The sequence below is a fragment of the Passer domesticus genome, chromosome 6 (assembly GCF_036417665.1).
Source record: "Passer domesticus isolate bPasDom1 chromosome 6, bPasDom1.hap1, whole genome shotgun sequence".
Classification (NCBI taxonomy): Eukaryota; Metazoa; Chordata; class Aves; order Passeriformes; family Passeridae; genus Passer; species Passer domesticus.
In genome coordinates this window covers 60,324,432-60,352,383 of record NC_087479.1, presented here as the reverse complement: position 1 = coordinate 60,352,383, position 27,952 = coordinate 60,324,432, and the positions used below count along the sequence as shown (strand labels likewise).

General features: G+C 39.4%; 1 protein-coding gene and 1 long non-coding RNA gene across 3 annotated transcripts in view; both read right to left on the bottom strand.

Moving 5' to 3' along the window:
* GALNT18 (polypeptide N-acetylgalactosaminyltransferase 18) overlaps positions 1 to 27,952 on the bottom strand; it is a 209,243-nt gene that overhangs the window by 167,656 nt on the left and 13,635 nt on the right. The gene's annotated exons all lie outside the window — the stretch shown is intronic.
* Positions 72 to 27,939, bottom strand: LOC135303912 (uncharacterized). Its single transcript, XR_010365332.1, has 2 exons — positions 27,515 to 27,939; positions 72 to 1,381 (listed from the first exon to the last, which is right to left on the bottom strand). It is a non-coding gene; the product is annotated as an uncharacterized LOC135303912 (long non-coding RNA).

Below are 27,952 nucleotides of genomic sequence, written 5' to 3'. Positions count from 1 at the left end.
CCTAACTGAATACAGGAGATCCATCAAAAGGGCTCTCCTATTTCCATCTGTAAAGGAAACTGAAGACCTGAGGCAGTGTTAATTCATTTTAATTCATGTTAATGTACAGAAGTCAATGAAACTGGCACAGGAACAGGGTATCACTCTAACACAGGGGGAGTTTTGCTGCCACTGGCTTCAAATGACGATTCTTTTCTTCTTGGTAGCCTTGTGTTCACAGCACTTCTAACTTCAGTATTCTACAGTTTGCTTTACTGCTCACAGAAAAGTCCAGCTTTCGTGTTCCCTCAGATCTCACTCTGGTTTGGCATTTTTATAACACGAGAAATAGGTACAAATATTAGCTAGGGAACATCATTGTTTTGTCTATAATCAGAATGTTAAAAGACAATTTACAGTAGAAACACTATGGTGGTATCCCTTAAAGCACACCACAGCAAAGTTGTGTTTCCAGGGGCTAAGGAAAAAGAAATTCTTACTGCTACACGTCTTGGTTTTTGGCATAATATACCAAAGACTCAAAGTAACACCGTGCAAAACTTAGCTGCTTTGACAACACTGTTGATGCCACATCTCTACTTGCTTTGGTGATATTCTTAGGAAGTTAGAGATGTTGCCAATTTGCCTAATTTCTTATATACCAGGGCAAAAATTAAGGACTCCTTGAATCTCGTCTGTCTTTGAGAATCTACATCAATTCACACTGACTAAATTTAACTTACAACTCACTACGGCTCTCTCATATGGCTCTCAGTTTTCTGAACAGATCTTCCTATGAATATTTTCAAAATTTCATTAAGTTTCTGGTCCTTATTATTCTTCACATCTCATCTGTGCTGTATCACTGGGATATTATCAAGCAGAATTAGATTACAACAGCTTTACATTAATGTATCATCACAAAATGTTCCCAGAACTGGTGTTACTGACCCTGTTCTCCAGGTAAAATCAAATGAGAGTTGCATAGCAGAGGGGAATTAGGCTCACAATCTCAGTGCAACAACAAAAAAATCATATTCCCATACTTGTCTTTGTAACTCTGAGGTGCGTGTACAAGTCATCTCTGCAGCAGATCCCCCAGAAAACCATTCTCCAATCCTCCAGCACACAAGGTCCGAAAAATAACATGACTAAAGAGAGCTTGTCTGATTTGCCTCCAAAACACAATGGGCTCTTGTTTTTTTTACTCCCACTCCGGTTCCATACAAAACTTTTTCTTTCCAGCAGCATAAAAGTGAGTACATCTTCTTCTGTCATACATGGAATTTTTAGCATACTTTTAAATAATTAAGTGAATAGAAAGGGAAATATTACATGGCCTGCCCATTATTGCCAGTTTTTAACTTGTTCTTCCTTTTCTGAATGTCCTCCATGCACCTGCCTGAAGTAAGTACAAGAAACCACAGAAGGAAAAAGTTAGTTCCTTTTCAGATCTCTAGCTATACTGTCATTTTTTAACACTTAAAAGGGAAAAAAAAGGTATTTTAAAAGTAAAATATGTGTGTTCTTGGAAAGCAAGAAACACCCACGTGGTCAAACTAAGCAATATTCATTTATGAAAAGCTGGCTAATACAATGAGAAGATTTGTTTGCCACATGAAGAAAATGACAGACACAAATCTTTGAAAGCAGTCTTATTAAAGCCTCAGAACGCCTCATACAATCAGAGGGAAAAGAACTGCAAAAGGCTAAAAACCAGAAAAAGGTGAGTGGATTCTAAACAACACTGATAGCTTGAAGGTTATCAGTATTTCCAAACAACAATTCTTCCTCTCACTTCACTTAGTGCCACCCATGACCAACTGCAGTAAGAAATAAACCTGACTGTGCACTAAGCTTTCACCCTCCCTCTCTCCCTTCCCTGATACAGGGGTCTCCTCAAGCCAGGTCTTATGAGCTCTTGGAGACCTATTTCACACCCGAGATAGATCAGCCACCTCAGATGGCATAAAATCAGCAGGATGGCTTCTGTGGTAGTGTTGGAAACAGAAAGTTTTAATAAAAGGCAAAAAAATAAAGCTCTTTACAGAGAAAAACTGAGCCAGGGGTAAGAGGCTCTTGCTCCTGGTAAAACACCTCACAAAAGCAGTTAATTTCTTTGTTCTCTTCTTTTTCTAGTGAATTGCTCAGGCGGGACTTTTCGGCTTCTGTCCAACTGGCTATCCTTAAGTTTGAGGTGAAGTCCCAAGGTCCTACGAGGTGTCTTTTTTACCTAATTGACAAGAGAAACTTCTGGGCTTTCTCCTTTTTAAGGAGACAAAGGATAGTTTGGTGACTCCATCAACAGGGGGCACATCCCCACATTTCCTTTTTTACAAAGGGAGAGTTCAGAATAAGACACTTGCTGTGGGGATGAAAAAAGCCCTGCAGAGGTAGCCCTGAGTTTGAAAACAACTTTGGAGTTCTCATTACAAGGTCTGATGTTTCATTCCTTAGCAGTAGTCAGCTGGAGACAGAAACATGGCAAGCTGAGGCATGGTTAGAGCCACATCCTTTGGCCATTTGCATTGTTTTGCTTTGGAGGAGCTGCGGCACAAATATCTGAAATGCAGAAGGAGATGCTGCTGATGAAATAGGAGGCTGAGGAAAGTTGCTACCTTCCAATATTTTCAAATTACAAAATATGTGGAATAAGACTGCTCAAGAATATGTTGTAGGCAACAAGTGAGTCTTAAAATTAGCCTGAACCATGAGAATTTTCCCTTCTGAGTTTCATAATAATTTCTTATTATCAGTTTTTAATTTCAAGCTGAGGAGCTTGACAGCAGCTGCTTCAAGGAAATGCAGTTACTGTGATCTTGGAATTTTTTTGTGGCTTCAAAAAAAAGCCACAGGGGGAGACAAAGCAGTAACTGGTTCCTGAGCCAGAGGCAAACACCCCTGAGGCAGGGATTTGTTCCTTGGGAAGGATGCCCTGGGTGAGCAGAGTGGCAGCCAGGGACCCGTGTGTCCCATCTGGTGGGCACTGCAGGACCCAGCCACACCTGAGCAGGGAGCTGCACCCAGCAGGATTCACCTCCTTTGGCACTGGCCGTGGCCCGAGTCTGTGTGCCAGCCCTGCTCCTGCAGTCCCAGCTGGCAGGGGCTTTGCAGAGCTGAGGCACCGTGACAGACCTCACACCTGCGTGTCAAACCCTACGGCTGCCCCGGCACCACTCCCGGGGGCTGGGCACACTCACGTACATGCAGAGAGGTAAAAAACCTCTGGGCATTTACACATCTCTCCAGCAGCACAAGGCACTTTTACAAACAGGAATTGTGCCCCTGCTACAGAGTTATGAATTTACAAACAGAATCTATTAGCCCTGTGTGTGGATACACTGGGAAAAGAGTGATGAGATACATAAGATACAAAATCCTTATGACAATAAAGCAGTCAAGAATGAATTCAGAGCATAACGAAGCCACAAAAAATTCCAAGATCACAGTAACTGCATTTCCTTGAAGCAGCTGCTGTCAAGCTCCTCAGCTTGAAATTAAAAACTGATAATAAGAAATTATTATGAAACTCAGAAGGGAAAATTCTCATGGTTCAGGCTAATTTTAAGACTCACTTGTTGCCTACAACATATTCTTGAGCAGTCTTATTCCACATATTTTGTAATTTGAAAATATTGGAAGGTAGCAACTTTCCTCAGCCTACTATTTCATCAGCAGCATCTCCTTCTGCATTTCAGATATTTGTGCCGCAGCTCCTCCAAAGCAAAACAATGCAAATGGCCAAAGGATGTGGCTCTAACCATGCCTCAGCTTGCCATGTTTCTGTCTCCAGCTGACTACTGCTAAGGAATGAAACATCAGACCTTGTAATGAGAACCCCAAAGTTGTTTTCAAACTACCTCTGCAGGGCTTTTTTCATCCCCACAGTAAGTGTCTTATTCTGTCTGCATGTGGGCACTCCGTGCTTTCACTGACATGAAGCAATTAGGACATAGTTATACAACCAGCAGGAGGTAATCTGCTTTAATTTTTTGAAAGGGAAGGACAGGGATAACAGGTGAGGAAAGAAGTGAATACTGACCTTGTCAAAATTTCTTTTTTTTGCACCCAAAGCAATGAAAAAGCCATTCTTTCAGAAAAATATGGGGTTGAGCCAACAAATATAGCATTTGCATAATAAGTCCCAGCAGGCTACATACTACAGAGTAAATTACTCTTGGGAAATGCTCCATATAGATGATAATTTTTCTGGATACTCTCTACAGAACAACTCAAGAGTAGAGATGCATAAAAGTTGTCATTATTCATAGAAATTATGTATACATCTCCACAGATGAAAAGAAACACAAGGAAATACATGACAAAATGTGCATATTATGGGAAAAAAACATTGTATGTTTATATAAAAATAATCAAATATCTGTATAGTACAATCATGCAATATATGTATTAAAAATATATGTAAATATTTAGAGATACACCATATATAGGTGCATTATATAGTAAATATAAATAAAATCTGTGGGTAACATGACGAAAATTGATGTGAAATTGCAGTGTTACAGTTATTTTCTAGGTAAAAGCCTAGCAGGTAAAAGGTACAAAGCTTCAAGAACTCTTAAAAAAATAACCAGTACATTTTTTCACACCATCACATTAGATTAGCAGTGTGAAAAACTGCAAGTAGAGAAGAGGTTGAATATGGAAATCAGTAATTTTTGTCAAAACAATAAGGCCAGACTGTCAGGCTTATGGAACAGAGTTGCAGCTCCTTGTATTAACTCAGACATTCTGCTGACAGTGTCCAGTGACACTGAAAACAAGGACTGACTTGTCTTCCTCTGCCCTGGCAAAGACTGGCTGTATTTTACCTAATCCCACTGTAAACCTTTGGGAAACATGCTTACAGCACCTCTTCTTGCAACTAAAAGTCTGAGATAGTCAGCTTTTCAGCAAGTCCAAAAGATTACAGAGTAATTAATCAGAATATCTAATAAATAAAAAAATATTTTAAAAAATAAACTGCACATCTCTTCTTTGAGCCTCCACTGTGAATTTATAAATATTTTTCCTAATACTTATCACAAAACATCATCAGCCTCAAGCTCAAAGAACAGATTCAGTCACCACATGATAAAACTGTTCAGGAGTCCAGATGGAGTTTTCCATTCCATTTTCTCCCTGAGCAGTATCTTGACAGTAGGTGCTGCCTAGCATGGCCAGCTTAATTCCCCTTAGAAACTCATTCAACTCCAAAGACTTCTGAATGACTTCTGAGAAAATCTTTTATGCATGTAAATCTCAAGGATCAATTTGAACACTGCTCCAAATTTACACTCATCATATCTGAGAAGACTCTCATCTCTGCAACTGTGGAAGGAAATAAAAAGACCCTGTCACCATTCCCACCGCCCCCTCAAAAATCCAACAAACCCATCTTGACATTTTCAATTAATCCCCTCTTTCCTCAGAAGCTGAAAAACCACCAGTCATAATCCAATAGGGAGTTTACTATTAGTCTTCAAATGCAGACGATGGGAGCTTTTGGGAGTTCTCTAATCTTTAGTTGAGAGTCAAATATTATTTGAGTGAAAAAATAAGCTGATTTTCATCTTACTAATTACTTAGCAGAAATTTTGTCCAAAACCTAATGCTACTGGATGTGCACTAAAATTTTTATAGAAGCTGAATAGTTTTGGGGTTTTTTTGCTTTGTACCAAAATTTTCATGATCTAAAACTGAAAAAAGTTAAATAGTAATGCCTGCCAAGAAAAACATCACCTGTTTTGCACAAAGTTCCTTTTTTGCTCTAACTTCAAAGTCTACTATGCAGTATTTCCAAATGAATACAGTAAGAATAATCCAGCATCCTAACTACTACTTCTTTACAGATGTTGAACACTAAAAAATAGTCTGATCATTTAAAACAATTACACATGTCAAAGTATATAAAATACAAAAGAACACAGATAGTCAGGACTGTCTTTGTAAAATTTTTTTGTTTTGTTTTTGCCTCTTATTACATATCTTTATCTAGCACAAAACTCAAATTATTTGTACAGTATTTGTTACTGGTTTTCACAGCCATTCAGATTTTGGTGTCATCAACCAACTCCTCTTTTCTAATATCCAGTGCAGGTCTGGGAGGATTTCTTTTGATCATAGTCTTGTTCTGAAACACGGTGTAATTATGGCTTCCAATGAACTTGGTTGTGCCTTCACTCCATAATACACCTTAAATAGTTACAGAAAAACACCTCGACTTTCCAGCTCTTTACCTATGCCACTGCCCTATTGCTTTTCACTGTTTTCCAAACAACACAATGGTGAAAGAATGCAGCAGTGGGGAGCTAAAGAAAGCCAAGGATGGGAGGCTTTCCCTCACTCCTAAGTCTGTAAGAGACCCTGTGATAGGCGAGACACCTCCATCCTTTTTGGCAGCCCCCCTGTGCTCACAGGAAATGCTTTCAGACTAAAGCACACTGGAGGGGACTGTGCCTTTCCAGGCCAGCTTGGCCCTATCCACATGGAGCTTCTGCAACCAAGCTGCTCCAAGAGTCAACCACATTCCTTTGGCTTCCTCCCCGCATCCCAACCTGTTCTGCTTGGAAACGACTACACCCCTGCTACAGCTGTGCCTTTTCCCCTTCTCTTCTGGTGACACTGCCACAGGGATGTGACAGTAAAGCAGGGCAGACCCAAGCTGAAAAAGCAGACTGAGCAATTCCAGCCTTAGTGTGTTAGGCACACAATTCAGACTCCAGCAAAACCCACGAGCTGTCAGTGCTCACTGTTCTGGATCGAGCTGCAAGGCTTAGCCAGGAATTGGGTTAGAGTTACATAAACCCTAATTCAGAAAGGATTTCAGCTCATCGTCTGCTTCAGCTAACACAATTACAGAAGCAGCTTTGTCCATACACTGAAAAGATTTATTATTTGCAAATGCTCCTGTTTCATTTACAGTCAGACAGGAATTAGGAGAGAGACAAACGATGCCCACTGTGCAGGCAAAGCTTCCAAAGGAGATAAGCAATGGGGAGGAGTTTAGGTTGGTGCTGACACACCACGGATGGTGAAGAGGTGAATCCTCCCAGACTCACAATGGGGAAAAGAAAAAACACATGCTGCTTCCCAAGGAGATGTCAGCAATTGCTCTGTTGACTGAAATTAAGGGGTTATGCAACATAACTCTGTAAAGTTTTTTGTTAAAGCTGCTATAAAACTGCAATAACTGGCCAGTCACCTTAAACCACAGAAGCATTTCAAGCAACTGACTGATTAAAAAGCATGCAGGACAAAGAACCCCTAAGATATCCTCAGCTTGCCTTGGTGGGCATGTCTCAGCAGTGTGCAGCTAAGCAAAAGGATCTGAGGAAAAGCTCTGGCTCTGACATTATGATCTGCTGGCCAGCTCACCTTCTTTAACATCCATATATCTACTAGCCCACAGAAAAGCTGTCTCATCACCACTGAGTGGGAGAAGGATTGATCTCAACTTTAGCATGTGTTCCTGGACTTTGTATGACAAAACTCAGCATGTCAAGTTCTCCATCTCTCACTTGTTCAAGATCCTGTTTATTCCAGAAGTTGGATTCTGCCTGTCCTGAGTTACACAGACAAGAAAACAGACAAGAGCTTTGGATAAACCTTTCAGAATTAGGCGAGATACAGTGTCAAGCCAAATAACTTTGATACTCAATAGATATAAATATTAAAATCCATAATTCTGTTCTGTCTCACATAGGTTGTTTAAAAGCTATTTGGACTAGGAGAGGAGTACTTGTACTGTTTTATGGAAATGTACAATTGACTCATACTTACAGGGTTTGCCTGATGGAAGAGACATCTGGAGCAGAATTTTGCTAAGTAGGTTTGGTTAAAAGTAAAAAAAAAATATACCTGAAAATATAATTTATATCCATTCAAACTACAGGGGCTGAATCAGGATTCAAATACCTCCAATCTTTAGCACATCTGAAACACACAGCATTGCTATTTCTAGATATGTCCAAGTGCTGCTGGTGCTCTACACATTTTCACACACCTGTGGAAGACACAGGAATCATTAACTAACACAGAGTGCTGGGCAGGACAGGAGCTGCTCACAGCAGTTTGCCTTCGAGTTTCACATCTGTTACATTCCAATAACTGACAGGCATGAAAAACAACCTGGCATGTCTCTGATTTGGGGTGGGATATGCTGCAGGAACACACTCACTCTTACAAAATGCATTAACACATTCACAACAGGGCTCTTGCAGATTCTTCCTCAAAAAGTAGAAGACACTTTTTTTTAACTGTAGGTGAATCAGTATTCACATAGTAGACTTTGTAATTATAAATAAACTCTCTCACTCTCCAGTACTGATCATAACACAGTTCCTGATAACTACAAAGAGATTTGCCTGCAGCATGCAGCAAAATCCTGATTAGTCATTACACCTTTCCTGCTCTTTTCCAACCAAAGCCAGATTTAACAGACTTCTGAGCAGCCACAAGACTTGAGGGGTCTGAGTGGCAGTGTGAAAACACAGAACTGAGAGAAGAGGCAGCAGCTAAACAAAGCAATGGCACACCAGCGAGTCCCTTCAGGGTATCACATAAGAATTCAGCCTTCTCTCATGAAACTAGCCAAAGTTGCACAAGTGGGGATTTCAGGCAGAGAGATCAAGGACTTTAAGAGTTTGTGGCAGAATACACATGCAAACCTGAACACAGTCTTTCTGTCATCTCTTGAACCAATCTTTGGGGTTCTGTTTTTGGATCTTTGAAATTCTTCAGAGAAAGGGGGAAGAAAACAGAATTGCCTGGATACCTCTGAGAAAAACAGAATGACATGTAAGGCAGCTGTGGGAGTATTAGCAAATCCTGAGAATAAAGATAAAACAAGAAAAAGTACACATTACTTTGAGCCTTAGAAGAGTCTGGATTTAACTCAGAGGAAAGAAGGGAGAGGGCTCCTAGTCACTGTAATGAAATGCTACACTAACTGAACTGCAAAGCCATGAAAATTGGTTTCTGTTCACACCAAATCACACTAAATGTGCATTTCACCATGGGATGAAGTTCAGGTGCTTAATCTACAAAGCAATGCCATTTTTTGAAATTATATCTGTACATTGTCCACTCAATTTTAACACATTTTCACTGCCTTGAAAGGTAGCACAAAAGGAGTGTAACACCTTGAAAAAACTAATGTGCTCAAAACATGAGTAAAATATCTTCAGAAAAGAACAAATCTTTGACTGCATTTTAATTTCAATATTCCTCTATGACCTGTGGTTTCAGGCACATGGACATATTCCAGCTATAAGATGCAGCTTATTAGTAGCAAACCACTCCAGTGCTAAAAAGCATAATAAATGAAATCTGTTAGTAGTAAGTAACCATGAGAGAAGCATTGGTAAGAAAAACCACAAATCTTCAAGACTAAAAAGTTGAGAAAGTAAACTCTTCTTTCAGAAATAAGAAAATATGTTTCTCAGAATTCCACAATGTTAATGCAAGTTTTAGGATACCAGGATTTCTGGTGGCAGAAGCCTTACAAACAAGCAGGAGATGATCACTGAACTGTGGATGATGGAGTTCTGGGGCATGGCAGCCATTCATTAAGCCCTTCAAGCAGTGCAGCCTTTAGGATCAAGCTATTTGAATTTACTCTCAGAAATGGTAGCCTCAGTGCTTACTGGTGTCACAGCTATTTTGAAACGGGGATCAGCAGTGCCCAGAGATAACACCACTGCAGAATAAACACCTGCCAGCTAAACTGACAGCTCTTCAAAGAGGCCTCTGGACACCAATCCCACAGGAGCCAACAGCAGCTGAGTTAAGCTGGAGGTTCACTAATTGACCAAGTGAAGAGCTACCTCTTTCAGCCTGAAGGCTCACTGTCAACAAAGTTCAGGAAAGTAAATTATCTATGACCACATTCCTGCAGCTTGCAAGTTATTTTTTATGTAAACTCAGTGAGAACCTCCAAATCACGTCCTAAATTTAATTAATGCACGCATCTTGTCAGCCATACCAGTGTGCAAACAGCAGTCAGGCTACAGGCACCACAACATCATGCGTGTTGCTACATCAGCAGCCTCCACAATCACCATGGCTTTCCTAAGCAGAGACACAGATGTAAGTGGTGTCACTTGGCTGATCCCAGTGGTGTGACATTACAGCCAAGCTAAGCAGTGACAGGTATGGATTTGCTGTATCAATCTCAAAATATACCAGGCTGTGAATCCACAGAGAATGCTTAACCCAAATTAATAACCTTTCAGTGGTACTGAGTAAATTGACACTAAACAGTCACATTACCATGCAGTCAATCCAACTGTTCTGAACTTCCCCTTAGTATTTTTAACTAAATAAATCATGACATCAAATTACCAAAAAATCAGTTTTAACTAAATGAGCAAGTCTTCTATAAAATCATATCATGGAAGTGACATGATTAGGGCAGCAGTCTCTACCCTCTAATCCTTTGTTAATCAGTTCCTTCTCTACAGGTAAAATGAGGCCCCACTTCTTCAATCAACTCTTTTCTGAGACACCACTCACTAGCTACTTAAATATTTAGTCAAAGCTATTAAGTTTTACAAAGGTAAAAGGGTTAGAGGGCAGCAGAAAAGTCAGCTGCAAGGTCCTGGGGCAAAATTCAAGTATTCCAGAAATTACTACCAAAGTAAGATGAATGTACAAAGAAATAATGTCTTTAAGCCAAATAAATTCCTTTTTGTGCATCTCTTGAAACAAATCAAGCTTCCAAATTACATACTGCCTCTTCTGTTTCTTCATTATTCCCTCATATCATTTAGATTGTAAAAAACCATTAGATTGAGCCCAACCTAACACTGCCAAATCCACAACTAAACCATGTCTCTATGGATGCTAAGAGATGTAAATCCAGTCTGTGCAGTGATACTGGACCTGGGACACTGTAAAGAGGTGCAAGACAGGAAACAAAGGATTTCTTAACATGGGAACAAGCAAGAGACAATGCAGAGCAGATATGGAATTTCCCAGGAAAGATGTTTTAAAAACCCAAAACGGTTTTCTTCGGTTCCTCTATGACACAGACATTTAAATGCATTAAAAAAAAAATAAAAAAAAATAATAATAAACAAAACCAACGACTGAGTAGCCTGAAATCCTCCCTCCCTCCTAGCCTTCAGCCCACCAGGTGGCAAAAGAAATTCCTCATCATGCATCAGGAATCCTAACCAACATGGCCATGAAACAAGACGCAGCATTGTTTTGTCACTCTGCTTGTGAAGGTAAGTGCAATATTGTTGCTGACTTTATTTAATCTGGCAACATAAAAAAGCATGACTGGAAAAGTCAGAAGCCTTCCTTGTTATTGCTGCCCACCCGTAATGACAGGAAATGGCCTGGAACACCACCCAAAAAAGGACTAAACAGGGCTGCCCTGGGAGGGAATGTGCAGCCTCCTTATGCAACCAAAGCAGAAGCTGAATATTCAGGCTCACTCCATTATCCTGAGGTACTCTAGCACAGGTACCGTGGGGCGCACATCCACTCCTGAATGAAAATAAATGCCAAAGCATGGTTCTTCTTTGGGGAGAGAGAAAGCAGCTCATCCAGCTGTTTAAACATACCTATGGTAGGTACATGATGGGTAACCTCCTTTTTGCTTTCTCATCTTCTGCTCTGCAGGTTTGTTGATTCTGGTATATCAGGACTCAAAAGAAATGCTGGATAATGTGGGCAAAATATGCAGCTGTTTTAGAAACCTGAGATAATTTCATTGAAAACAGCTTACATTTATTTATACAAGTATATAGGCAGAACAAAGTCCTAAATAGAAAAACAAATGTTGCTGTGCTATTACTGGCTACTTTCTTACGGCTTGGTTACAGGATGTAACCCTGGTAAGGGTGTAACAACATCAACTACAAAAACCCTACACAGCAAAAACATTCTGTGCTTCTAATAGGTTGCTATGGAAATGGTTTTTTTCTTTTTTAATATTGAAGCAGCTTCACACATCCAAGCAGAAGATTGGTTGCCCAGACATTAGTTTGAGAAGCTTCCTCCATTTACAGGACAGTAATAGGCTAAAACCCTCATTTTTAAAAATCCCCCCAAAATCTCTTGTAAGTTGATATAAACACATACAAGTCAAAATTGACTTGTATTGGGAGAATAAAGCAGATGAAGACATAAGTCACATCCCAAGAAAAAAATGGAATTTCATCAGTCAGAAGTTCTGCAGTTTGGTAGGAATCTATGAAGTTCACAATAAAAAATTTCTCAGCTCAGTGCAAACTGTGAATTTCAAGGTTAGGTCCTCAAGAAAAAAAAATGGAAAATCAGATAACTCACCTTGGCATGAATGATTTCTTTGACTGAGAGTACTTCAGCAATGCTCAGATACATGCAGAAGATTTAGAAAGCAATAGCAGAACAAGCCCATTTCAGTAAACTATGGTTTCACAACACAGTATAGCTCAAAGGCGGAGAGATGTGACAGCAATTAAATGTATCAGCCCCAGAGTGCAGAGGCTCAGATTCAATTTGCAGCACTTTTACAGACACACTCAGGCACACGTCTGCCCCCATCCAGCTCTGCTCCCCACCACAAAGAGTGCAGTGAGCAGCACCTTCCCATTCCAGGGGAAGGCTGCGAGGATAAACACGCTGCAAACATGTGAGGCACCCAGACATCACAGCAGTGGGAGCAAACACAGCCCCAACACTGGCAGAAGAGTCAGTGCTGAGCTTGTGCACACACAGCTCCTTTCCTTCCTACACGTCTAACAGCTGAGCAACACCCTGGCTTGAAAAACAGCTGCACATTGTCCAAGTTTCCAGCATCACCCGGATTCACCTGGGCAGCTCCACTGCAGGGGAACCAACTCTCAGACTGCACTCCTGAGAGAGCCAGCTGTTTGCCATGCTCCTCTGGCAGCACCTGCTACCCCCACAGAGCCTGCATTTCTCAGCTCTGGTTCATCCTCGCCCTCACCCATCCCTGCTGAAGGCAGAGTGACTTCCACAGCAGTCAGGGACCACTACTGCTTCAGCTACTGCCTCCAAATCTGCCCTTCCAGAACACAGCCCTGTCTCCTTTCAGCTCACCTGAACATGGCAGAGCAAGCACAGCTGCACGTGCTGCTGACAGATGCCAGGAAAGCTTGTCACCCAGAAGTGACACGAATCTGTCCCTCCAGTCAGCCTGCAAGCCTATGGGAGTGCATATTTAATACCTGTTAAAGGCTTTTTAGGAGTTACCCAACAGGAACAAGGTCAAAATCATTTTCAAGGATCCTGTCTTACCTACTAGTGAAAGATATCTTCCTTTGATGATTCCTTCCCACCCTTCACTAGTGTAGAACAATGGAATAAATACAATGTTAAAAAAACAACATTTCAATGGGAAACAAAGAACCAACCGAGAAAAACATCCTACTCATAGAACATATGGACTTTTTTTCAAAGCCACTCACAGATATCTGATGATATAGCTACTATGAAGCCTACTACATTAAGCACCTTTTTCACCTACCTTTTCTCATTAGAAATGGAAAACCTGCACTAAGAGAAAAACTGCATCAAATTCCAACAGAGATTAAGCAAAGGAGGCAATACTTTTGGAAAAGTCAAATATTGACTTTTCTTTTTCAAATTACTGTAGACACGTGCGAGACTTAAATGTGCATGTGAAGAGATATCAGAGGCAATATATTGATGATTCCCTAACAGCCAGCACATTTCAAATCAAAACACTGGAAAAACATGTACGTGATGTCCTGTTTACACAGAGCAGTCACCCCAGTAACCCCTGAAACCAAAGGACTTTGGCAAATGAAAATGCAAATAGGTGCAGGAGGGCAGAAGGGAGATCAGGCAGTGCTGCTCTTCAGAAGCCCTGGAACTCTGCTCTGCCCCAGCTCCTACCCTCCTCTGAGCTTTCAGTTCAGGCCAGTGCTTGCAAAAGTTTGAATGTGACTGTCAGAGGAGCTGCCCATCAGTGTGAATGTCACTGCTGCAATCAAACATCCCCAAAAGGCAGAACTCAAGACTCAACTTGCCTCAAAGAACTCCACAATTAAACCATGACAAAACATCTGCTGAAACATCTGCTTCACCACAGGAACAACTGCAAAAGGTGTTACGGGTATGATTTATACACAGTATTGTTCCACACCTTTTTTTTTTTTCCTAATTATCACTTTCTTACAAGGTACTTAAAAGCTTTTCTTGCTAATAAGTAGCCAGCCCAGAAGTCAGTGGCAGAATTGGCATGTCTATGATCTGATCCAGCACTTGTTGAACTACACAGAATTCTTTTCATTCTTGAATAAAAATTCTTGATGACTGAAGTTCAATGTAAGTTAGAAACTTTTAAAAGGTATTTTAAGCGGAGTACAGAGATCATGCAGCAGAAAAACCCATGCACGAGACTATGCAGCATTTTCAAAGAGCAGTTCTCTTTTTAAAGCTCCAATGTATTCATTTGTAAGGAGCAGAAATCTTGGTGATTTAACAGGCATTATGCACTCCAAAGAAGGTACATCTCTACCAGAGCTGGCTGAAAAAATAAAGAGCCTTAAATAGATTCCAATTACATTAAATAAATCACAAGGTCTTCTCAACTTTGTCATTTTCCCTCAAGATCTAATATCTCAGTAAATTCAAACACAGGCCTGAAAAAAATGGTACAGTGCACATTTTTGACAAATAACACTAAATTAGCATGTCCTTTAGCCATCTGTATCCTGAAATTGATTGCTGGTTGAACACAAACTAAATACATCTTCCTAGCAATGGCAAACTCCAATGCACACTCTCTTGTAGCAAACCAAGACCAGACAAAGGGATCACTTATAATTGAAGACAACACTGCTTTAAAATTTTGTTCAAGGCCTCTGTGCTAATTCCTACAGAAGATTTTTGTCATAAAACTTTCCATATCTCTCAGAGGCAAAGCCTGCAGGTTTTTTATGACCAACAAAAAGAAACCAAATCCCAAAACTAAGAGTCTTGCAAGTTAAATTTCTTTCAGATACTGAGCAGCTTTCTCATCTAAGTGGTCTCTTTCTACCTTTCATGTAAGTGGGTTGGTACCAGTAACTAAACACGGTTCACAGAATAATTCTTTATTCTGTAAACACTGTTTATACTCACAAATATAATTTGTTTTCACATCAGACTGGCTGTTAGGCTGAAACAGTATTTTTCACTTAATAAAAAATTCTAATAATAGAATTAGATATTCTATTATCTAATAGAATATCTAATTCTATAGCTATTAATAGAATGAAGAATGACTACATTTGAGTGAAGAATGACTAAAATGTTTGACACTACAGCTGTCAGCAGCTCCTGGCTGCAGTACAAAACTCAGCAGCTACTGGCAATGCAGAACAAAGTTTCTCTAGTCCTAATTCTTTAACTGTCCTTATTTTAAAGAGATTATTCTGGCCGAATTAAGGGACTTTTTAAAACAAAATAATGTTTCATATAAAAATTCTGGAGAGCAGATGCAGTAAGATTGATGTGCTCTGCTTCTGTTCACTGTAGCTTTTTTACAAGTTTCCGCTCCCCTAAGATCAGGAGGATGCTCCACTTTCCAGCCTCTTTTGCTGAGATTCAGAGTTTACTTTCGCTACAGTAAGATTTGAGGCTGTACTGCAGCTGAGAAAGATCTCCCACTGAGAGGTGGATTAGTCCTGGAGCTTTGAGTCATGACTTCCAAAGCAGGAAGAGGAGCGTTCTCTCTACTCCAGCTGCATCAGGGACACACTCTCACATCCCAAATACATTTCCCCACCAGGCTGGGCTGCTTCCAAAAAGGTCCCACCTGATGCCATCACAATGGAAAATATATCTGTACACCTATATGTGAAATACTTTAACATATTTTGAATAACTAGTTTCAGCACTCACAATAAAATTTAGAACGATTCCATGGACTAATGTTATACAATATAGACAACTTAATTTTTTTATTTTGCCCTGCAATTTACTCTGTGATTCCCAGCTGAAACAAAATTATTTGCTAAGCATTTAAATTTAAGAGAGTTTCACTCTATTGCTTGTAGAGTAGGGTTATGTGAAAATACAAATTTTATGTGGTGGTGAGCAGAGGTAAGAGGGTTTGTACGGAGACGCAGAAAAAGTGGAATGTTCAGTGATATATCCAGAAATTTAAATTTAGAGAACTCCAAACCAAAGATCTACTGTACAATTCTCTTTTTCCCCTGTTAATTATTCAGAGATGCCAGACAGGACAATATCATGTCAGCCTTAATTTACATGTGACTTAACATGAACTTATGCTCCCAAATTCAATGTATGCATATGACAGGAAGGGATCCTCAACTCAAACACTATACTACCTTGAATTTCCTTCTTCTACTTTACAATTCAAATCACTTAACCTACCTTTAATCTGCAAGTATTTCCTTTAATTGTTCACTGCTTGATAAATTCAAGATCATTCTTTTTGAATGTTCCTAAATAAAATATTCATATAGTCTATACAAAGGGAAGCATTTGTTAGGTTTAGTGCTGTACAACATCCCAGTTGGTAGTCATATTTATATGCAATTTCCTATCACTTCATGAAAAGAGACTGCTTTAAAACTACAAATTAAAAGATCAGTCTTTGGGGATGACAGCAATACTTTAATTACAAGACCAGACTCTAAGAAGACCATGTGCAAAAACAGGAAAATGCAGGGTTTAAAGAAAACTGTCATTGCTAAGTCCTGGCTGTTACTAAAGTAAGAGCCTGGAGCCTTGGATATAATCTATATATTGCAGCATGTTGAGATTTAACTGGTTTGCACTCCAGCAATACCAAATTTTGGCAGACACTAACTGGGGACATTTGTTTTATTACAAGCATGATTAGGACCCAGGTTTTATTTTTGTGCAGACAGTCTTAGCTGCCAGAAGAAAAGTGCCAATTCAGTTAGTAAGAATAGAGGTGACATTTTGCAATCAAATTTCCTTTAAAAATTATATATGTAGTCATACCTTTCTTCCCCTTGGCTTCATTAATAATTAATACCATAAAAATATTCACACCTCTCAGCCTTTGAATTGTTTCCTTAGAGAAGCCACACCATTCCCAAACCCATTCTGCAAATGGGAAGGATTTGATTTCACAAATTGCCAAAACTGTGGCATCAAAATAAACCTGATTTTCTCGGCTCATACCTTCTTGCAGGTGCAAGCAGGCTGCTTGTTTAATTAAGTGAGGGGTCTGGAAAGGGCAGGGGTTTCAAGCTAGCACTGCTTTTACTTTGTCCATAGGGGCATTCATTAGATTTGAACATCAGTTGAAAACTCAGAGTTTGTACTTGTTTTTCAGGTGTTGCTGGGATAAAAATTTCAAGGGCTTATCATCCATGAATATCTCCAGGCACTGACAGCTAGCCAGCAGGACTTACCGGAAGGGTGAAGAACAAAAGCAGGAGGAAAAGTACAGAAGACATTAATCTACAGAAAATCCCACGAGACAAGGTCAGTACATCGGTCACTGTCTGCCTGAGGTGAGAAATTCAATAAAGTCAGAGCCCTGTAAATCTCCTGATGAATCTTGGTAACATCTTTCATTTCAATAACAACTTTTATGGCTGGCAGAAGGTAAAACACTTTGTGATAAGCAGGTCTTGGAAAGTCCCAGACAATTGCAGTTGCCAGCCTCAAAAAAAACAGAAACAGCTGTTGCCTTGAAATGTCTACCAAAATCTGGCAATTCAACAAGATTTTCCTAGAAAAGCCCCAACTGCACAGATTAACTTTTTAACACAAGCTGTTTACTTGTATCACAATACTCTCAGGAGTCCCTGTCACATTCTGGGACAATTTTATTCTGTCATGTATGGCCACATAGGTGAAGAGCAGTTATTCTTCCTTAATTCCATAGGCAAAGGGCAGAATATATTTCTGGACAAAAACCTTTTACTAGCACTTTCCTCCACCCAGAGATCAGGAAGAGCCTGTGCTGCTCCAGCCCCACCAAACCAAGAAATTCAATAAATGCTCTTTATCAGAAGTAGAATTTAAACAATATAGTTCACTCCTAACCATCATGACTGATCTAATGATATTAAGAGTTTGGAATACCATGAACTGAACTAATTCTGTACTGAAGAAAAAAAAAAGTCAAAGGCTGCAAACTCACAAAAATTTTAGACTGAACTTTTGATGGCAATCATTGGACAATCACCTGCCCTTCAGCCACATATAAAAAGCTTGTAGAAGAGTCTAAAAATTAATTTGAATTACATCATTTTGTGATGTGCATAAATTAAACATTCTAATCAGATAATGAATGAATTCTATAAACAGAAAAAACTCCTTTATGAGGTAACATACCATATGCTGTTTCACACACAGTTTAAGCACCCTAATTAGTATCTTACATATAACGAGCAGCAAATGTTTTACTCTTTGTATACAACTACAGTTAAGTGGTTGGACAGAACCAACCAGCTTTAATTTGGCTGATGCCTCAAATTATGCACCCATTTTAACTTCAACATGCACGATGTGCACGAGTCTTCTGCTTGTTTGCCTTTTTTTCCTCTTTGCCTTGAATCTTCCCTTTTTATGCCGTGCCATTCTAGAAGTAAATAAATATACTGAATAAAATTAATTTGACACAGAAAAAAAACTTTAAAAGGTGTCTTCAAAGAAATAAGAAGAAAAATATGAAAGGTAAATATTTAATAAAAAAGCACTGAGGTGAGACTTGCATGACCTTCAGACACTCTCCTGTCATGAACACATCAAAACCTGTAATGTGACATTGCCAAGGCAGGTAACAAGTTGTGACAACCATGCATAACATTATGCTATTCTAAAGCACGGGGCTATTTATATTCATCTTGTCACTCGCCAGTTCAGGTTGTTTTGTGTGCAGATGAGGAGCACACAGATACCCACAGACTTGCATTCAGACCAGGCTCTCTGAACGGCAGCCTAGCACTGCAACTACCAGAACAGCCCTTCCTGGACTGCGCTGATTTTAATGAGTATTTAAAGCCAGCAGAGAGAAGCCCACTCTGGCTGTGAAGGGGCTGGTACAGCACAGGGCAAGGCTGGATGAGCAGGGGCAGGGATGGCCCTGGCAGCCCCAGCAGGGTGGGTCTGGTTAGCCCAGGCACAGAGCAGCCGCTGGTACCGAATACACCGAGCACGGTGTGTCCTCAGCTATGGAGACCCAAATTTATTTCTCACTTGATCTCAAGAGAGCTGGAGACTATTTAAAGAATGTTAAACTATGCTATCACAGCTGCTTCTAGTTCATCTTTGTTTCATGGGGGTTTATCCTCCCTAAAAACCAATATGCACATTCAAATGCTGGCACATGGCACTGGCTTTAAGAACAGATGCCCTTTTGGATCTCCAGTGGGTAAGGGATGACACACAAAATATTAAAATTACCTTAAGAGAGGTTCAGGTTACCTGTGAAACAGTTCATACTTCATTTTTTTTGCAAATCTTGGATTTAAGATAAAGTCTTTAAAAATCAAAACATTCCATAATCTTTGCATTACAAATTCCTTCTATCTGGCAGCATTTGAAAGGATTCTTTTTGCTCCTATTTTTATTATTTCCCTGCCTTCACTTTTTAATGAAATGAAGAAATCCTTTAGTGTTTGTGAAAGCCATCAGATCAGTAGCCCTGGAGAACCGAGTCTAATTAAATTGTTTTCAGAGTGTGTGGCTTCCTTTTCCTGTTATACAAACAAAGGCTGGCAACCACCCAAGCTGCACCAAGGGTACCCTAAAAGCCAACATCCACTTCCCACTGAAGCCAAGGGTATCAATCCCTTGGGCTGTCCATTTTCACTTCTCCAACAATATCAGAGAACATAATTTCCTGACCAGGAGAAATTATCCCCTTGGTTTGGGAAATGCCCTTCAGCTCCAAGCCACAAAGTGCAGCAGGTCCTGCTGCACCACAGGCAAAACCCTTCCTGTTCTTGTAACTTCCACAAGAAAGAACAAAACACAACAAATCCTTCCTGTCCATGACTGATTCTTTATAATACTAAGGGTTTTTTCTGTTTTTTTTTTTTAAGATAAGCTGTAACCCAACTGCAAGCTTGTAACAGGGTATGCTGAGGTGACCCTGGCACTATTGTAATACTTCAGGATAAAGAAGAAAACAGAAAAAAAGTCAGAACTTGTGCCTTACACATGTTGTGTTATTTCTGTGATGCTGCACTGAAATCTGCACAAAACAAAAGAACCCAGTCTCCTATTCCCAGTCCCCAGTGGAAGCAGCAGCCTAAAGGAAAAGCTAGAAATGAAGCACTGCTATAAATTGGTTTTTAGTACTCATAATGGCATGTCACTCAAAAGTCCCAAATGGCAGCAGAAATAATGTCCTGAATTTGTATATATAAATTAATATCTTCAGTCTGCACAGAAATACCTTGTTTGCTTACTAGCCTCCTGCCTTATCTATTAGTTTCTGACTGAGATTCTGCAGCATTGCTACAACTGTGCACAATACATCCTAAGTCTACTGTTTAATTTAAATGAGCCTGAGCAGCCCAAGTAAAATGCGCAACACAATGAAGATTTAACTACCAGTGAAATAAGGGATTATTATAGATGCAACCAGAACAAAGAGCCAGGATGTCAATGTATTTATGTATACATTCACAAGTACAACAGACAGTGCTATTCGTGCTAAAATACCGATAAATGTCTTGGGACTGCATTTATTTTAACAGCATATTTTAACCTCATATATGGCTGACACAGCCAACCTAAAAGGGCCACAGCACCTCATAAGATGAACTAATGTCTAAGATGAAATAAAAAAATACTGGTTTAGCAGAGAAGAAAAAACAGGCTTTTTTGCTTGCTAAAAGACATAGCTTAGAACTGGCCAACCTCACTCACATAGTTAACTCTACTGATTTCAAGAGATTTAGACTGACAAACCTTTAAAGTGGGGCTGATCACATCTGGCTGTAAATGCTTACAGGGTGGATATCTGCATGTGGATGAGTCAGCTTAAGCTCCTTTTACAGCAAGGACCTGCATGTGGGTTATTAAGCTTCAGCCCCTCTAGTGTTTGTGGAGAGAGGCAGGTGCCTCAAGGGAGAAATAAATTATCTAGACTGGGCTGAGCAGAGCCTCTTCCTTTACAGGGAGTCTTGACACAAACTTTCCATCAGCCAAATCCTTCTCCCATTCTCTACAATGGTCACAATACGGAAAGGAAGTGAAAACCAGAGTGTTGCTCAAGATTTAAGGCAAAACAATTACATAAAGTGCAGAGTCTTTTTTCATTACGAACACAGGCATCTCTGAGCAGGAAGAAGATAAGCAGAGCTCACACTAGAACTATGAATATCTTTATTGAAAGTATGCACTTTGTTCATGCTCCTGCTCTTTGTCATTCTGCAGAAGAAAGACCTGCTGCTGTTTCAGAAGAGTTCCTGTAAAGCACTGATTTAAAATAAGCAATTTAAAATTATCATGCAAGATAGCTACACAAGGGAAGCAAAATATTCAAATGTTAGTGAGGCACAAAGTCACCCAAACTCCCAACCAAATGATATCAGAATTAATTTAAACAGTTAAGTTTAAGAATACACTTCCTTGAAAAATTAAGCTCTTGGTTTTTCTTTTTTCTTTGAAAACAATAAATGATTTCTTTATAGTTTTTATTACTTTTCCTCATTTTCTATGTTTTCATGCAAAATCAAACCACTTAGGATAGCATTCAGCGGACTTGCACAAGGAATTAGCAAGAGACCCAAGTACATTTAATTGTCACTGGAGTATTATTACAAAAATTTGCTCTAAGACAGTTTTCAGTCTCACAGAAACTTCCAGGAAGAAATGTACAAGACACCAGAGGAACAGGAGACCCTCTGCAACACTCAGACTTCCTTGTCCTCCCTCTTTCTGGACACACCGTAAGATGTAGAAATTGAGCTAATTACTCTGTTTAATTGCTGATGATCTTAATTCAACATTTGCCTGCAACAGCAAATCATCATGAACCTCATGCACAAGTAATAAAGGGGGAAATGTGAAATGCATGTCATGCCCAGAACACTGCTCCAAGCACTGCTCCCCAGCTACAAACAACAACCCTGCCACATGCACTGGAGGCAGAAGTTCAATTCAGAAGTCAACTCCAGGCTAAGCGTGCCTTTTAAAATAAATCCTGCCCTTCAACAAGTCAGAGAGAGCAAACTCTTGGCCATGTTTGTGCATTTGGTGTGGGTTTATTTTTTCCCTCAAGTTGCGATCAACTGAAAAACCTCAGGCAAAATTCTGAAAGTTATCACAGTAAAACTACTGAATCAGTAAATGTACCAGGAAGAAAGCAAGCTTCTAGTATGTTTTTCTCTGTTTTGTTGTACAAATACATTTGTGGGGGGTTTTGTTTCCCCGTTCTTCCTCTCAGCTGCACAAGTAAATAAAGATATAAAAAAGCTGCACTGAAATTCTCTCTCAAAATGGTTATTTCATAAAAATGTTTTTCAAAGTTTACCTTGGACTTTTTTTGCAAGGGAATAAATGTATTTTTCCCAAGGTGAATAACTAACATTTGCCCTCTCCATCTTAACTGGCACACAGGGATAATAAGCTGAACTCATCAATTGGACTGCCATAATAAAATTTAATGTTCTGCACACACATTTTCTTACTCCTATATGACTGAGGGAAAAAAAAAGCCCACAAACAAACAAAAAAAAGCCTGTAAGAAGAAAACAGTACACATTCATAACAGTCTGGAATATACAGAATAAACCACTTGGACGTTTCTGTACTCGTAAAAACTCAACAGTAACTGCTCCAGCCATCGTTTTCAAAAATTGGTCAAGGAACAGGCTACAGACTGGTCTGGAAAAACAACAGGGTCATGGTGGAATTAATTTCTATCAAAATGCATAGTGAAGCAGATTATCCCAGTGTCACTCATGCTGACTGTGGCTTTACAGATCAAGCCAGTAGGATTGCAGGAGTCATCAGGATTAAGAAAAAAGTCAAGTACTATGCAATTCAGAAAATATAATATTTTTCTGGAAAATTTCCAGCTCCAAGATAAGGGAAAAAAATAATTAAGTAACTTTTAGAAGGCAATTGGGAGGTTAATCTAAAGCAGCATATATTCTCAAAATCAGAAAAATCAAACATGCAAATCTTGGATGCTTCTATTCTGAAGAGTCATTATGGGAAAACCTATGTGTGGAAGAGGAAATGGAGGTACAAAATGTGCATTTCCATTAATTAAACACCTGTCTCAGTAAAGCCTTTTGATTAAAGTTGCTGAGCACCCAAAACTCAGTGAAACTCAGAGGTAGGCAACTTGCCTTGGAATCCTTTTTCTGAGCTGTACAGAAGCACTTCTGGAGGAAACCTGCAGAACAAAGATCTGGCCTCCAACTTGGTTTGTACCTTAAGGCATGCAATAAAGTCAGCCCAGGAATCAATAGCTTGAAACATTCCATTAGAAGGAGAGTGTTCATGGCACTGAGGCCATTTGCACAAGCTGAATGGAATTAAGATATTAACAGAGTAAATGGCAACTCAGCTCTTCTATAGGCTGTGCTGCAGCTCTGAGTAAACACCAGCTTATTCAGGCAAAGGCACAAGGGCCAGGGTTTCAGGGCTTTCAGAGGCAGGGAACAGGTTTTGCTTTTAAACACACATTAGAAACTGGAGATTCTTGGAGAGAGATGTATTAATAATTAAACAGAGCTTCTGGGTTGAAAAACCAATCAATAACATACATTAAGATCAGATATTCCTTAAAAAATTGGCAAATTTGGGGTTTCAGAGGTTTCGTATTCACACACAAGAATTTCTATCCCTCATATCTGTCATTACTCTATCAAATTAATGCTAAACTTGAGAATTTCTAAACTGTAGTTCCTTACAGTGTTGCGTTTAAAGCTTGTAGTAATTCACAAAATATCCTTAGTCACCTAGCAGAATTGTCTTTATTGTTCTTCTACAGAAAGATTTAAGCGATTACATTGGTTTGAGGGTTGTGGTTTGGTTTTGTTGTTTGAGGGTTTTTTGTAATCCATGTGTAAAGAATTTCATGAAAGTGGAATTTTAAAAGAAAAACAATTGGCTTCTCATCAATAAGCTGCTAGGCAGTTCTTACTAAGACAATGAATTAAAATGGGTTTAACTGTGAAAGTATTGGTTCACCACAGTGGACAGGAATTCTTGTTTTTGTATAGCACTGCTACAGTTCCTAATGGCTTTGTTGCCTCTACAGTAAATTTTCAAACTTCATTTGGGGAAAGTTCTCCTAACAAGGAATAAAATATTTGTTACAGCACTAAATTACATTACAGAAAACCACAGAAAATACATGCTTTACAAAGAAACCATGCTGTAGTCATCAAATAAGATTTTTTTACAAATTTCAGTCATAGTCAAGACAGCCCAGAACTCTACAAAAGCCTGCTAGCTGAAATTTTGCCAAGGTAATATAAGGTACAGAGCTGACAGAACCACAACTGATGGACTATCAGAATTTCCCTTGTTAGGTCAAACTGTGCTTTTCTTTCTTTTTTTTTTTTTTTTTTTTTTTCCTTCCTGAACTGGACATGGTAACCCTGCAAATGTGCCTGCTCTGCCACCCTGAAATACCACACAATTTTAAAAAGGGGGGTTGAAACTACATCTGCACCATAAAAATCTGTTCCCAAAAAGAAACACAGTGCCTTCTTTGCACGTCTTTATTTCTTCTCTACAAATGTAAATTATAAGGTAGTATTTCCTGTGCAGTGCAAAGCAAGAAAAGGAATTGCATCCAAACTAGTGACAGAAACAAACACCACAAGGGCCCCAGTCCCAATGTGTACAAAATTGTCACAAGGTCAGCTGGCATTTTACCAAAGCAGTTAGCATATAAATTGAGCCTTAACAAGAGGAGATAAATATGTCCTCTGACAAAGAAGATTCCCAACAAAAACAGCAAAAGAATTTCCATTATGGAAGAAAAAAACCACACTTATTAAAAATGTAACAACATTTATCTTCCTGCTGCAAACACTCTTTTAGCCGTTCTATTTATTGCAAAGGGTCCCAAACAGTGTTAAGTTTCTATGCTTTCTTTCAGAAAAACATTAATACACAGGCTGATTATGATATTTCCCAAAAACAACTTGCCATGTAAATATAATGACTGATTGAATTTGACAAGCCTCCTTCTAGAGCAGTAAACACTGAAGCTTTTTTAGGGATATTAATGAGCTCAGCAAGTTCAAGGTGTCACCTGTGCCTGAATGGAAGAAAAATCATCCCCACCTTCAGGTAGAACAGCCACCAGTAATATCCAAAGGAGGCAACACCATTCACTGAAAGAACTACTCTGGAACCCAGCTATTCCAACAGGCAGGTTTCCAGCAGACACTCACCTTTCCTGTAACTGATATCCCATTAGCAATAATGATCCTGCTCCAATGGCTGTGGAGGCCCAAATGGAAATCTGGGAGAGATTTCTGCAATTCCCTACAGACGGGCTCAGGGACCTATCTGCACCTTAATACAGAGTGAAGCCAGTGCTCACTACACTGAGAATATCATGTCTTGGAAATCTGCCTTTAGTTTAAGAATAACTAGAAAACACAGTTGTCAGAGAATAGTTCACCAAAATTCTTAACTGCAGCTTGGCCATCAGCAGACCTTACTGACATTCTTACCTCCTGCTTCTCAGTGGCAAAGAACTTTACTGACAATTTGTTTTCAAGTTCAGGCTCCTCCAGAAGGGCAAATGATTATGTAAAAATCAACAGGCTAACTGAAGTGGTGAAGTCAGTGCTCTGAAGGATGCAGAACCATCACCCTCTGCAGTAAAATGCTAATTTCTTATAGGAGGATACCACACATGCTGAGCAAACAGGAAAAATCTTCAGATACTGACAGACATTATCCTCCTCAAACATTGAAAACTTTATCTGTCCCACTGGGATGGTGTATGTTTTGACATTGCCAAGCTTGAAATAAAAAAGCCCAAGAGGTGTCAAAAGCTCAGCCCTTCCCACTGACAGGCTCCCAAGCTCTGCAAGTGCACACATGCAACCTGGCAAGTTTCCATCTAGTTTTCACTTAGTTTTACATTTTCTGGTCCTTGCAAATGGGACAGCTGGCTCCTGAAATTAAGACTGGAATGGTGAAGACCCCTCTTCACATTTCACTGTCCCATTCCCAGAGATGCTGAATTCCAGCAGCCGCTCTATTTCCTACTCACAGCCTCTGGAAGCCCACGTGATCCCATCAAGCTGAGCAAATGGACAGCCAGCTCAGATGATCTTCTGCACAATAGCTGGAAATAGCAAAGTACACTTTCTGTCTCATTTACTAATACTGCTGCTAATTTTGCTGTGTCCCAGTTTCTCATCCATCTGCAATCACAATTCAGTTTAGATGATGGAAAAGGAAACACGCTGCAGTACAGACCAGGACCTGGCAGTCATCTTAGTAGAACGAATAGTCCCATTTCTGCTCAGAAATTCTTCCCAAAAGCTTAGGAAAGACATTATTAAATAAATCAGATCACTGAGAACAAGAGCAGATAATGCCACTTTTCCTTTAGACTTAGTTCTGGGGTTAATGCAAGCACTTTTGAAAATTTTACAATGTTCAGGAAATTACTGGGAACAGGTGAGTGTTCTTTTACATGCACATTGTCTGACAGTGAATATTCATAAATGCAGCTTTTCAACTGGCACAAGAGAGTGCCTACAGTGTCGCCCTCTATTAGCTGGAGGAGACTTACATGGATATAGTTATTTCCAAGATTTTTAACCTCCGATTATTTGACTGCTAGGTTCCAAAGCTACTAGAAAGGTAGACAGATTACTTTCTTAATAGTTCAGATTCAGAAATAAAAAACAGAAAGCTTATGAGATAACCCAGCAGGCATCTGATTCCTCTTTTTAATGCCAACATTACTGGTAATAATTTTAAGCAATTACATAATGACTAAAATGTATTGTAAGAATTCCTCAGAATTTCTATTAGCTGGTGTTTTACCTCCAGTTCCCTGTGGGAAAATCCTCAGGTATGCCTCAAGTAATTTAACTTTTTTTCTTGGAAAGGGAATACACACTAGAGGAGATTAAGCACTGGAACCTTCAAAGTAACTTACAGAAAAAAAAATTTCAAAACATATCTAAGAGACCTAGAGAAATGGGACTTATAAGTTTTTCAAAAACATTTTACTGAAATTCTGCTCCTCTGACAGCTGTGCATTTTGTCATCATTTCTCATTTTAAGGTTTTTACTCACACTAATGATTTGCCTGCACTTTTTGTGTCAGGTAAGAGGCAGTGCCTAAAACACGTCACAGCAATCAAGAGCCAATTTAAAATGCATATATCAACAAACAAAGGCATTCAAGAAGTTGCCCACACTGAACAACTGGAAATAACTTGCATGCAGACCCTGGAGCCCTTCTTACAATTCCATATGGGGATCCAAGGCTGAGGCAGTCAAAGAATGACATTCTTGAGAAAGTAGAACGGAAGCATGTTGGCCAACTGGCTGCTTCCACATTTCTGGAAAACAAGTTATAACAAGAACAGAAGGAGACTAACCTTACCTTCTGTGGCTTTTTAGTAAAGTGGATCAAGTTGCTAGAGAAAAATTAATTTTCATTCCACCTTATGCTATTTTGCATTGTAAGTACTCCCTAAAATTTGGCTGCTTACAGAGTTTAGCAAAGACCTTTTCAACAGTCACTTAGTTCTCAAAAAATCTCTTTCAAAGAGACAGGCAGCATAGGAGCCCCTGCACATTTGTAACAAACATCCCACGGCCCAACTTATCTTTTCCTAACTACTTTTATCTGCAAGTTCCCAAAGTCCACCAACTGAAAACTCCTAACTTATTACAACACAGGTGCTCAAGTTTTAAATAATCAGGGTAATGATGGGAGGGGCAGGAAAAACTCCTAGAAAACACAAGATATTAATTAAGTTAACTAACAGGGAAAAAAAAAAAAAAAAAAAAAAAAAGAAAGAGGAAAACTGGTAAAGGG